This window comes from Saccopteryx leptura, chromosome 2, assembly GCF_036850995.1.
Source record: "Saccopteryx leptura isolate mSacLep1 chromosome 2, mSacLep1_pri_phased_curated, whole genome shotgun sequence".
Taxonomy (NCBI): Eukaryota; Metazoa; Chordata; class Mammalia; order Chiroptera; family Emballonuridae; genus Saccopteryx; species Saccopteryx leptura.
The window spans coordinates 381657218-381671609 of record NC_089504.1 but is presented as its reverse complement, the minus strand read 5'-3'; positions in this window follow the sequence as shown (position 1 = coordinate 381671609).

Below are 14392 nucleotides of genomic sequence, written 5' to 3'. Positions count from 1 at the left end.
CTCGGCATCCCAGTCCGACGCTCTATCCACTGCACCACCGCCTTGGTCAGGCTTGACCAGGACTTTCTTGGAGTCTCTCCTTCCCTTGCCCTGGGAGACTTCCAGGGGTCCCAGATCCCAGCCTTCAGGAACCCCTCTGTGTGGGTGCTTCCCAGGAGAGGCAGCTCCTGAAGTTTCGGCTGGTAACCCCTGCCACTTCCCACCTTGTAGGTCAGATGCTATGGCCTGGAGGCCAGGCAGAACCCATGCCAAGAAGCTCACCCTTAGGGTGATCCAGGTGGTCATCTGGGGAGGGAGCTGCCGGGACCTCTTCAAAACCCCCCTGTCCGACACGCACTCACTCCCCACCCCCTTGGCCTGCCTGCAGCAGTGCCAGCTCCCAAGGCAGGCACCACAAAAGGGAACCACGGCTGCTGAAACCTCTGTTGCCATGGAGACAGGGACCACAGGACCCACATCTGGTAGCGATTGAGGAAGAAAAATTATGAGTCGTGGAAAACGCAAATATTTTTTGTAGCACAGAGCACAAAGGAGCGGGAGGAATGTGGGACTGGAGAAGGCCTGAGCTGGGCCAAGGTTCCAAACAGGAACACAGCACACGCGTGCACGCGCGCGCACACACACACATACATACAACACCAGACTCACAGAAATGCTGAGACATTCACCCGCGACACAAAACATGCCACCAGACCCCCCAAAACACCAAGATTGACACACTTTCTGTGACATATACCCACACAGGCAATCAGAACCAAAGAAATACTTCCTCTCCAACACAAACACACAAGCCATCACACAGAAAGACAGAAAGAAACACATTCTGCAACTCTGCACACACGCACCCAGTCAAAGACCAGGAGAGACATGCACTGTAACCAGCATACACAGAGTGAGCCCGCAGGAGCACAGGAGGCACTCTCACCCTGCAAGACACACATACCGTCCAGATAACGTACAGAACAGAAGAAAAGACTCACTCCGCAATACACACTAGGTACTACCAGATACAGGAACACGAGACAGATGCTTGCTGCAGGGCACATACACACCATAGGCCACAGGGAAACCATATGTGGCACAACCCTGTAACACACACACACACACACACACAGCCCAGACCCACAGAAGCACCAAGAGGCACTCACTCTGCAATCACATACACCCTCCAGCAGAGACACCCAGATGGACACATGCTGAGACACATACACACACACCACCAAACAGAAATCCAGTGCAACACACATACATTCCACCAGATCCATAGAAATATTGATACATACCTTATAAACACACACATCACTTGACACAGTGAGACACACAGACACCAAGAAACACACACATTCCACAACAGACAGAAACACAGTAACAGGAAGCCAGCCTGCAACAGCCACACATAGCCCACTAGGTCCAACTAATGCTGAGCCAGGCCCTCACCCTGAAACACACACACATACTTCACTGGAAACACAGATCTGAGTTCTGCACATGTGCAGACATACCTTCAGACACACAGAGCACCGAGATACACACTGTGGAAACACACACAATCTACCGAGCACACAGATGCTATTAATATTGAGATTTTTCTGAGCCCCCTGCTCAGGAAGAGCAGATAGTTAGAGAATCTCCCATTTTTCTGTGTTCTGAGAAATGGCTGATCCTAAAAGACCACTTGCCCTCACCCTTCCTTATGACTCCCTTGTTTATCTGCCTCTAGAAAAACCCAAGCCCTTCCTTTCCTTGCAGATGTATCTTGTTAGTGAACTTTCTTCTTGTTGCCATAGCCTGAATGAAATCACCTCCCTAAGTGTCTGCTGCGTTTCCCCCATGGTTCTGGGGCCCCAACTTGGCATGGATTGAACCTTGTTCTGGGTCCCCATTCATTCCCTCTAGGAAGTGGGCCTCTTGGAGGCCTCATGTGCCACTCCTGACTGGCAAGCCTGGGCCCCACCGGCAGTTCCACTCTGGTCCTGTGCTCTGGGCTCTTGTTCATCACTTCATAGTAAGAATTTGATTTTGATTCTTTTTAAGCACTTGTTGATTTCTGATACTAGAGCCTTTTGGTTTCATGATCTGACCATTTCATCTTGCCTATTAGTCTTTTCTGTTTGTTTCTTTGGAGCTTGAACAATTAAGAGCTTATATCTGCTGGGAAGATGATTTGGAGATTTGGCCAGTAGATGGGAAGAGTTGTGCTATCACAAATTTTGTTAAGATCTGTCAGAGAGGCTGTAATACGAACAGGTAAGCAAATGGGTGCTTGTGACTTGTCCAACAGTTGGTACACCTTGATGAGGCTCAAACGCTTGGCAATGCCTCCTGAGAGGGCAGGGGTATAGGGGCGGGGTTAAGAGAGCAGAGGTCTGGGAAGCAGAAAGCCAGACCTGAAAAACAGGTGCGGTTGGGGCCCACAAGGAAGAAGAGGAGGGCAAGTGGAAGATAAAGAAGTCTAGGGGGAGGCAACTTCTGAGGGAGAACAGTGAGGTGTGGACCAGAAATGACTGCACCAGGGTCATCATCAAGGACATTCCATGTTCTGGTGAGGTAAGTTGCAGGGCTGAGGTCACCTGTTTTAGTCAGTAAGTTGGTTCATGGTCCTGGCTGGTTGGCTCAGTGGTAGAGCGTTGGCCTGGCGTGCAGGAGTCCCGGGTTTGATTCCCGGCCAGGGCACACAGGAGAAGCGTCCATCTGCTTTTCTACCCCTCCCCCTCTCCTTCCTCTCTGTCTCTCTCTTCCCCTCCCGCAGCCAAGGCTCCATTGGAGCAAAGTTGGTCCGGGTGCTGAGGATGGCTCTGTGGCCTCTGCCTCAGGCACTAGAATGGCTCTGGTCACAACAGAGCGACCCCCCGAGATGGGCAGAGCATCGCCCCCTGGTGGGCATGCCTGGTGAATCCCGGTCGGGCACATGCGGGAGTCTGTCTGACCGCCTCCCCGTTTCTGGCTTCGGAAAAATACAAAAAAAAAAAAAAAAAAAAAAAAAGGAGTTGGTTCGTTTTAAATAGCTAATACGTGGAAGCAACCCAAGTTGTCCATCAACCAGAATGTGGTATATCCATACTATGGAATATTATTCAGCCTTAAAAAGGAAAGAAATTCTGACAAAGACTTCATCATGCATAAACCTGGAGGACATTATGCTAAATTAAAAAATTCAGTCACAAATAGATAAATATTGTCTGATGCCACTTATATGAGATACTTAGAGTTGTCAAAATCATAGACAGAAAATGGGATGGTGGTTGTGAGGGGCTGCAGGGAGGGGAAAATGGGGAGCACTTGTTTCCATTTTCACAAAATAAAAAGTTATGGGGATTGATGGCTGTGATGGCTGCATTTAATATCCCTGAACTGTACACTTAAAAAAGTTAAGATGGCCTGACCAGGCGGTGGCACAGTGGATAGAGCATCGGACTGGGATGCAGAGGACCCGGGTTCAAGACCCCGAGGTCGCCAGCTTGAGTGCGGGCTCATCTGGTTTGAGGAAAAGCCCGCCAGCTTGAACCCAAGGTCGCTGGCTCCAGCAAGGGTTTACTTGGTCTGCTGAAGGCCCACGGTCAAGGCACATATGAGAAAGCAATCAATGAACAACTAAGGTGTTGCAATGCGCAATGAAAAACTAATGATTGGTGCTTCTCATCTCTCTCTGTTCCTGTCTGTCTGTCCCTGTCTATCCCTCTCTCTGACTCACTCTCTGTCTCTGTAAAAAATAAAAATAAAAAAATAAATAAAGTTAAGATGGTGCCTGACCAGGTGGTGGAGCAGTGGATAGAGCATTGGACTGGGATGCAGAGGACCCAGGTTCAAAACCCCAAGGTCGCTGGCTTGAGTGCAGGCTCATTCATCTTGAGCACAGGGTCGCTGGCTTGAGTGTGGGATCATAGACATGACCCCATTGTCACTGGCTTGAGCCCAAAGGTCACTGGTTTGAGCCCAAGGTCGCTGGCTTGAGCAAGGGGTCAGCTTGAGCCCAAGGTCACTGGCTTGAGCAAGGGGTCACTTGCTTTGCTGTAGCCTCTCGGTCAAGGCACAGATGAGAAAGCAATCAATGAACAACTAAGGAGACCAAGGAGCCACAGCAGAGCGAGTGACACCTTGCTCAAGCCAGCGACCATGGGGTCATGTCTACGATCCCATCCATGCTCAAGACAGCAACCCCACACTCAAACTGGTGAGCCCATGCTCAAGCCAGTAACCTCGGGGTTTCAAACTTGGGTCCCTTGCATCCCAGTCTGACACTCTATGTGCCACCACCTGGTAAGGCTTGTTGTATGTACCTTGACAGGGCAAGCACAGGGTTTCGAACCGGCAACTTCAGCATTCCAGGTTGATGCTTTATCCACTGTGCCACTACAGGTCAGGCGATATCTCATTTCCTTTTAGCACTGCATAACATTCTATTGTCTTGATGGACCACAGTTTACTATCCATTCACCTACTGAAGGACATCTTGGTTGTTTCCAACAGCTTTTAATGAATGGTCTGACATGAATTTTTAAAAATGTTTATTTATTGATTTTAGCGAGAGAGTTAGAAAGAGAGATAGACAGAAACATGAATCTGTTCTTGTAGGTGCCCTGAATGGGTATCAAACCAGCAACCTTTGCGTATGGGGACAATGTTCTAACCAACCCAGCTATCCGGCCAGGGAAACTGACTTGCATTTTGAGAGGTAAGGTGTGGACGTAGGTCAAGAAACCTATCAGGGGACATTCTGAATATATGTGCTGCCTTCTGTGGGTGGACTCCTAGTGCATTTCAAATTGCAAACAGAACATTTTGCCCACTAGGTGGAAATGGAACAATGGTGCCATCTAGTGGTTGACTGTGGCAGCATAATGTAAGGGCCCAAATAAACTCAAGATAATACTTTCCTGTTGCCAGATGGCGCCCACCCAGTGGGATGCGATGTTCAAGGCCCAGATTATTCCCCAAAGTAGGCATACCTAGGTGAGAAAAGCCAGAAGGCTGAGTTATAGCATCTGTCTGATGTGGATGCTTTATAACCTGAAACACCAAGTGGACCCTGATCAACATGGGTGTAGTGTGGACCAGTGGCTGTATAAGAATTTCACTGAGGCACAGAGCCTTGTACCTTATGTGTGACCAAACCCCTCCCTCTTCAGGGGGTGTGCAAAAGTGACTGTGGAATCTCCCCTCAAGATCTTGGGGGCACAGGACTGTGCTACCCGTGGTCAAACAAGGAATGGTGGGTTGTACCTCTTCAAAAGTGAATGTGACCTGGCCCATGGTGGCACGGTGGATAGAGCATCGACCTGGAATGCTGAAGTCGCCAGTTCACATCCCTGGGCTTGCCTGGTTAAGGCACATATGACAATCAATCAATGATGAACAACTATGAGTTATTTCTTATTCCTCTCCCCCCTCTGTAAAAATCAATAAAATCCTAAAAAAAAAAAAAAGGTGAATGTGGTTGGCCACAGGAAAGAAGGAAATTCTGACACAGGCTAAAACATGGAAGAGCCTCGAGGGCATTATGCTGAGTGAAAGAAGTCAGAAACAAAAGGGACAAGTACACAGAGATAGAAATTTGCTAAAGTGGCTCATAGAGCCTGACCAGGCAGTGGCGCAGTGGATAAGAGCGTCGGACTGGGATGCGGGAGACCCAGGTTCAAGACCCTGAGCTCGCCAGCTTGAGCACCGGCTCATCTGGCTTGAGCAAAAAGAGCTCACCAGCTTGGATCCAAGGTTGCTGGCTTGAGCAAGGGGTTACTCGGTCTGCTGAAGGCCCACAGTCAAGGCACATATGAGAAAGCAATCAATGAACAACTAAGGTGTCAAAATGAATAACTGATGTTTGATGCTTCTCATCTCTTTCCGTTCCTGTCTGTCTGTCCCTATCTATCCCACTCTATCTCTGTAAAAAATAATAATAATAAATAAATAAATAAATAAAATTTTAAAGTGGCTCACAGAACTCAGGGAAACATTTCACTAATTCCTATTGTAAAAAGATACTATTCAGGAATAGCCAGTTGGAAGAGCTGCATAGGGTAAGGTATGGAGAAAGGGCACAGATCGTCCATGCTCTCTAAGCGCACTACTGCCCCAGAACCTCCTCTGTTCACCAACCTGGGAGCTCTTAGAGCCTGTCCTTTTTGGATTTTTATGGATGCTTCATTACATAGGCATAATTGCTAAAGTCATTGGCCACTGGTGATTGAACTCAGCCTCTAGCCCCTCCCCCTTCAGTGGTTGGGACTAAAAACTCCAACCCTCTAATTATGTAGTAGGTTCTTCTGGTTACCAGTCCCCTCTTTACCCTGCGGGGTCCAAAAGACACTTCATTAACAACAAAAGAGCCTGACCAGGCAGTGGCGCAGTGGATAGAGCGTTGGACTGGGATGTGGAAGGACCCAGGTTCGAGACCCCGAGGTCGCCAGCTTGAGCGTGGGCTGCTCATCTGGCTTGAGCAAAAAGCTCACCAGCTTGGACCCAGGGTCACTGGCTCCAGCAAGAGGTTACTCGGTCTGCTGAAGGCCCGCAGTCAAGGCACATATGATAAAGCAATCAATGAAAAACTAAGAAGTCGCAATGCGCAACGAAAAACTAATGATTGATGCTTCTCATCTGTCTCCATTCCTGTCTGTCTGTCCCTGTCTATCCCTCTGACTCTCTATCTGTCTCTGTAAAAAATAATAAAATAAAAAAAAAATAAAAAAACCAACAAAAGACACATTTACCCCTCTTAATACTTAGCAAATTTCAAGGGCTTTGCCAGAATTAGGATAAAGACCAAATATATATGTGTCTTATTAAAAATCATATCAGGTCCTGGCTGGATAGCTCGGTTGGTTACAGCATCATCTGGAAGCGCAGGGGTTGCCAGTTCAATCCCTGGTCAGGACATGTACAAGAATCAACCAATGAATGCATGAATAGGTAGAACAACAAACTGATGTTTCTCTCTCTCTCCTCCTCTCTCTCTAAAATAAATTAAAAATATTAAAAATAAAATTACAATGTCACAATAGGTAGAATTAAAATAGTCAGATTTTGTTTTTGATGTTTGATCCTTGAAAGTGGTCAACTCTTACTTTCCTCCTGCCCCACAAGGTGCTCCCATTTCATCTGTGGAACTTCAAACCTAGGACCCAGCCCTCACTTGAGACCTTGCCCTAATCCTACCCCAAGCCAGTATGAAGGCCTGACATATACTCGGCAGGAGCCACTTATGCCCACTTGCTCTCCCTACTGAGTCCCTTGTATGACTAAGTTTCTTTCAAATATTACTGTTATGTGGAATGTCACCAGCTTCCATAGGTAACCTATTATTTTTTAAAATAAAATTTTTTGGGGGTTTTATTCATTTTAGAGGAGGAAGAGAGAGAGAGAAAGGGGGAGGAGCAGGAAGCATCAACTATGTATCTTGACCAGGCAAGCCTAGGTGTTGAACCAGTGAGCTCAGCATTCCAGGTTGATGCTTTATCCACTGTGCCTCCACAGGTCAGGCCACAACTGACCTATTATTGGTTTTAGAGAGAAAGGAAGTGGGAGAGAGAGAGAGACATCAATTTGTTGTTTCACTTATTTATGCCTTCATTGGTTGATTTTTGTATGTACCCTGGTGGGAGATTGAACTTGCATCTTTGGTGTATCAGGACAATGCTCTAACCCATGGGTAGTCAACCTTTTTATATCTACTGCCCACTTTTGTGTCTCTGTTAGCAGTAAAATTTTCTAACCGCCCACCAGTTCCACAGTAGTGGTGATTTATAAAATGGGGAAGTAACTTTACTTTATAAAATTTATAAAGCAGAGTTACAGCAAGTTAAAGCATATAATTAATAATTACTTACCAAGTACTTTATGTCGAATTTTTGCTAAGTTTGGCAGAATAAATCTTTATAAAACAACTTACTATAGTTAAATCTACCTTTTTATTTATACTTTGGTTGCTCCACTACCACCCACCATGAAAGCTGGGACGCCCACTAGTGGGTGGTAGGAACCAGGTTGACTACCACTGCTCTAACCAATGGAGCTGCCCTTCCAGGGGACAGCGGACCTGTTATTGGAAGCAAGCCTATCGCATTTTCATGGGGTAAGCACAGAATAATTGCCAAACAGTTGGGATGGTCCAGGCTGGGACTGCCATCTTCTGAGATCTTTTATCTCTTGCTCTTGGTCATAGAGTATAAACCTCGACTTGTGGTGAGTGTATTGGTTCCCCACTTCCTGGATGACCTTGCCTGTGAGGTGTGCTGAGCTGTGTTCTACTTGCTAGTCCCTACTCAGCCTTTGTTATGGAATTATGATCTGGGTCACTTTGGGGAAGGGTATAAAGATTGGGGCCCCCTTTATCAGCATAAGGGGTCAGGGGAAGCTCTGTTACTCTGTGTTGATTGTGTATCTACCAGGAGTGACCCTCATTATATAGGGCACTCGGGAAAACTGATACCCTGTGCCACACAGGACCATTGGGTGATGACTGTGTGAAGATCACTAGTAACAGGCAACATGCTGAGGTCCATACTCTTTTTTTTTTTTTTTTACAGAGACAGAGAGAGAGTCAGAGAGAGGGATAGACAGGGACAGACAGGAATGGAGAGATAAGAAGCATCAGTCATTAGTTTTTCGTTGCGCATTGTGACACCTTAGTTGTTCATTGATTGCTTTCTCATATGTGCCTTGACTGCGAGCCTTCAGCAGACTGAGTAACCCCTTGCTCGAGCCAGCGACCTTGGGTCCAAGCTGGTGAGCTTTTGCTCAAACCAGATGAGCCCGCGCTCAAGTGGCGATCTCGGGGTTTCGAATCTGGGTCCTCGGCATCCCAGTCCAACGCTCTATCCACTGCGCCACTGCCTGGTCAGGCTGAGGACCATACTCTTAAGAACAGATGGCTCATTGGGACCCTCTGAGGCCTAAATAGTTTTGCAGTCACTGCCACCACCCATACCTCTGCTACATTAAGGTGCTGATTCTCAGTGTAAATAAAAACGTGCAAGGTGTCCAGTAGCACCAACACTTAAGAAAAATGGCCCCAGCCTGATCAGGCAGTGGCACAGTGGATAGAGCGTCAGACTGGAACGCAGAAGACCCAGGTTCGAAACTCCGAGGTCGCCAGCTTGAGCACAGGCTCATCTGGTTTGAGCACGGCTCACCAGCTTGAGCTCAAGGTCACTGGCTTGAGCAAGGGGTCACTCGGTCTGCTGTAGCCCCCCCCATCAAGGCACATATGAGAAAGCAATCAATGAACAACTAAGGAGCCGCAACAAAGAATTGATGCTTCTCATCTCTCTCCCTTCCTATCTGTCTGTTCCTATCTGTCCCTCTCTCTTTCTCTGTCTCTGTCACACACACACACACAAAAAAAGAAAAGAAAAGAAAGAAAAAGAAAAAGAAAAATGGCCCCAAAGGCTCACTCTCACTGCTGGGCAATTCTGCTTGTTGCACCCTAAACTCTAGAAAAGCCATTCCACACGTAGTAAACATTAATTTACCATTGCTAAACGGGGTTTATTCCAATAACAAAAAGATGGTATGTCAGAAAATATTTTTATAAATCCAACTATATCTCCATAACAAGGAAGCAAACCCATATAATCATTTCTGAGGTATGCCAAGAAAGTGTTTGGTCAAATTCAGCATTGAATCCTGATTTTTCAGTCTAGCAAACTAGGTCTATGAAGATAGTTCATTAATGTAATAAACAATGAGTCATGGCAAAGAGCTGGCATTTTCCCAACAGCAAAACTCCAGCTCTGGGCCCTGGCCGGTTGGCTCAGTGGTGGAGCGTCGGCCTGGCGTGCGGAGGTCCCGGGTTCTATTCCCGGCCAGGGAACACAGAAGAAGCGCCCATCTGCTTCTCCACCCCTCCCCCTCTCCTTCCTCTCTGTCTCTCTCTTCCCCTTCCGCAGCCAAGGCTCCATTGGAGCAAAGATGGCCCGGGCGCTGGGGATGGCTCCTTGGCCTCTGCCCCAGGCGCTGGAGTGGCTCTGGTCGCGACAGAGCATCGCCCCCTGGTGGGCAGAGCGTCGCCCCTGGTGCGCATGCCGGGTGGATCCCAGTCGGGCGCATGCAGGAGTCTGTCTGACTGTCTCTCCCCGTTTCCAGCTTCAGAAAAATACAAAAAGGAAAGAAAAAAAAAAAAAAACTCCAGTTCTGTCTCCCTTCAGGTCAGAATAAAGACCCAGATGCTGTACCATTGAGGAATGAAATGGCTGTGAGGAGCGACAAATGGACTTGAGCTGTTTGTTTTTCTTACATAGCAAGAACTCAGGGACCTGAATGTCAGTGGCTGAAACAGCTGCTCCAAAATGTCATCCAAGGCCTAGGATCCTTCTATTTTTCCATTTCACTATGTGTGGCTCTGTACTCAACTGTCTCATGGTTGCAAGATGGCTACTATAACTCTGGGCTTTGCATCTAAGTTCCAGGCAGGAAGGAGAAGGGGAGGAGGAAGGAACAGTTTCCTATCAGGAAAGCAAAGACTTTCTTTTTTTTTTTTGCATTTTTCTGAAGTTAGAAATGGGGAGGCAGTCAGACAGACTCCCGCATGCGCCCGACCGGGATCCACCCGGCATGCCCACCAGGGGGTGATTCTCTGCCCATCCGGGGCGTCGCTCTGCCGCAATCAGAGCCATTCTAGCGCCTGAGGCAGAGGCCACAGAGCCATCCTCAGCAGCCGGGCAAACTTTTGCTCCAATGGAGCCTTGGCTGCAGGAGGGGAAGAGAGAGACAGAAGAAGGAGAGGGGGAGGGGTGGAGAAGCAGATGGGTGCTTCTCCTGTGTGCCCTGGCCGGGAATCGAACCTGGGACTCCTGCACGCCAGGCCGACGCTCTGCCACTGAGCTAACCGGCCAGGGCCAGCAAAGACTTTTTCAAAACCTCTGGCTGACCTCCACTTCAGGCGCATGGGTCAGAAATGGGCCACGTGGCCACCCCAGCTAAAACTGAGTCTTAGAGGCAAAATGTTTTCAGATAGACACACATCTGCCACATACCTGCCAAAATGTTTTGAGACAGACACACCACTGCCACCAACACTGAGTGATACTCTGGAAGCGATGGCCAATGTGGGTTTTAAAAAGAAATGAAATAAAAGGCTATCTCTATGAAAAGACAAAAAGCAAACTTTTTATTTCCAACCGATATGATTGTTTACCTAGAAAACCCAATAAAAAATAACTAAGTAAAGTTGCTAAGGATAAAATAAATATACAAGAAGATATATACAACCAATAGTGGTCCTATATGTTTTATAACAGAAAGAATCAATTTATAAACCCCACAAAATCAGAATGAACTTTAAGAATAAATGTAAGAACATTAATGAAGAAAACTATAAAACTTTTCTGATGGTTAGAGATAGATTTGAATGAACAGTTATCTACCACATTCTTTGATGTGAACACTTAATATTATATGAAACTTAATTTTTCCCAAACTAGTCAATTCTAATCAAAATCCCAATGAGCTATGCAGGGGAATGAAGAAGTTAAGTTCTGAGAAAATGATTCTTGGTTCACCTGAAAAAATACATAAGATAACTTTAAAAAACAACTAAGAGGGGGGTGGGGGGAGGGAAGGAGGGAGAGGGGGAGAGGGGGTACAGAGAGAACTGGATGGAGGGTGGCGGAAGACGATCTCTCTTCGGGTGATGGGTATGCAACAGAACTAAATGACAAGATAACCTGGAAATGTTTTCTTTGAATGTATGTACCCTGATTTATTGATGTCACCCCATTAAAATAAAAATTTATTTATAATAATAAAAAAAAAACAACTAAGAATGTGGTCCTGGTCCTACCATATGTTAAGTGATTATGGAGCTACAATAATAGAAAAGAGTGGCCCTGGCCGGTTGGCTCAGTGGTAGAGCGTCGGCCTGGTGTGCAGAAGTCCTGGGTTCGATTCCCAGCCAGGGCACACAGGAGAAGCGCCCATCTGCTTCTCCACCCCTTCCCCTCTCCTTCCTCTCTGTCTCTCTCTTCCCCTCCCGCAGCCGAGGCTCCATTGGAGCAAAGATGGCCTGGGCACTGGGGATGGCTCCTTGGCCTCTGCCCCAGGCGCTAGAGTGGCTCTGGTCTCGGCAGAGCGATGCCCCAGAGGGGCAGAGCATCGCCCCCTGGTGGGCAGAGCGTCGCCCCCTGGTGGGCGTGCCAGGTGGATCCCGGTCGGGCGCATGCGGGAGTCTGTCTGTCTCTCCCTGTTTCTAGCTTCAAAAAAATACAAAAAAAAAAAATAATAATAATAATAATAATAATAATAGAAAAGAGGTCTATAAACAGAGTGGAATGCAATTCAAGATTGATGCAGGCTGCCCTGGCTGGATAGCTCGGTTGGTTAAAGAACTGTCTCAAAATGGGAAGGTTGCAGGTTTGATCCCGTCAGGGCCCATAAAGGAACAGATCAATGTTTCTGTCTTTCTCTCTCACTTCCTCCCTCTCTAAACTCAAGAAAAAACCCCACAATATGCAGCCTGATTAGTGGTGGCACAGTGGCTAGAGCGTTGACCTGGGACGCTGAGGACACAGGTTCAAAATCCCAAGGTAGCTGGCTTGAGCATGGGATCATAGATATGATTCCCTGGTCGCTAGCTTGAGCCCAAAGGTTGCTGGCTTGAGGAAAAGGGTCAATGGATCGGCTGGAGCCTCCTGGTCAAGGCCCATATGAGACAAGCAATCAATGAACAACTAAAATGATGTAACTACGAGTTGATGCTTCTCATCTCTCTCCCATCCTGTCTCTAAAAAAAAAAAAAAGTGATGCAGGGACCCTGAATTTTACATCCCAAACAGATGGAGGATTTAAGAGTTAAATATAAAATATGAACCCAAAAAAGGACTTAAGGAAGAGGCTTTCTAAGAGCCAAAGAAAAATATAAAGGAAAAAAAATCAAATAGACCTTATTATACAGAATTTGAAAACCTCTGTACATAAAACATGCAGTAACAAAGATAGAAAAATGTATGTGCCAAGGTGATATGTATATGTGTATATATGTATATGTGTGTATAAATACTTAACAAAAAATGAAATATTGGACAAAAGATAGGAATAGACAATTCACATGAAGGGGAAAAAATGGTAAAAAAAACATGAAAAAACAACATTGCAACGTATCAAAATCAAGCCTAGATTATACTTGTCTTTTCCCAATGCAGTCGTAAAATAGAACTTTGCGCTCCGGCCGAGTAACTCGGTTGGAACATTGTCCTGAAGCACAGAGGTTGCCGGTTTGATCCCGTCAGGGCATATAGGAACAGATTGATGTCCCTGTCTCTCTCTCTCTCTCTCTCTCTCTCTCTCTCTGCTTCCCTCTTTCACTAAAATCAATAATAAAAATGACAAAAAAAAAAAATCCTTTTCCTATTTGTCATGAAGGAAGGGCCCACGACTGCCATGACAGGCCCCGGGGCCCACATAACGCCAGGCCAGCTAGCTCACAGACACTCTGGAGGAAGGCAATGGAGCAGCAGGCTCCCAGGATCATGGCTATGTTGCCACCATGCCCTGAAAAAGACCATCTGCACATCCAACTGTGAATAGTGCCTGTGTTCCGGAGATGGCCAGGCATGTGGTGTTCCTGCCTGACCAGAGCTGCTGAGTGGCTTCATATTGAAACAGTATGACTTTGCAAACACAGAACTTAAAACAAATGGAGATGATTCCTTAGGCTATTCATTTCCTTTATCTCAAAATGTTCACATCTAGAAGTTTACTCTAAAAAAATGCTAAAGAGCCTGACCGGTGGTGGTGCAGTGGATAAAGTGTTGAACTGGAATGCTGAGGTCGCTGGTTCGAGGCCCTGGGCTTGCCTGGTCAAGGCACATATGGGAATTGATGCTTCCTGCTCCTCCTCCCTTCTCTCTCTCTCTCTCTCTCTCTCCCGCTATCCCCTCTTTAAAATGAATAAATAAATCTAAAAAAAAAAGAAAAAATGCTAAAGAAGTATAATGCAAACCATGCTCTATAAAGAATGACTTATAGCAATGAAAGACATAGAGTAACCTTTACACCAACAAAAGAATATCTAATAGAATACTATGGTTCCATTTAGAATTATGATTCCGAAGACAGTGCAGTAATTTTGGAAAAAGTTCTATGCTGCTAAATGGAAAAAAAAAAGATTAAAATGATATATCTGCCTGACCTGTGGTGGCGCAGTGGATAAAATGTTGACCTGGAAATGCTGAGGTCGCGGGTTCGAAGCCCAGGGCTTACCTGGTCAAGGCACATATGGGAGTTGATGCTTCCAGCTCCTCCCCCCCTTCTCTCTCTCTGTCTCTCCTCTCTCTCTCTCTGTCTCTCCCTGTCCTCTCTAAAATGAATAAATAAATAAAAATTAAAAAATGATATATCTACTATGTTTAAAGTGATGTAAAAAGCAATATGAAAAAAGCAGAAATAATGTTTCAGAGTGAAA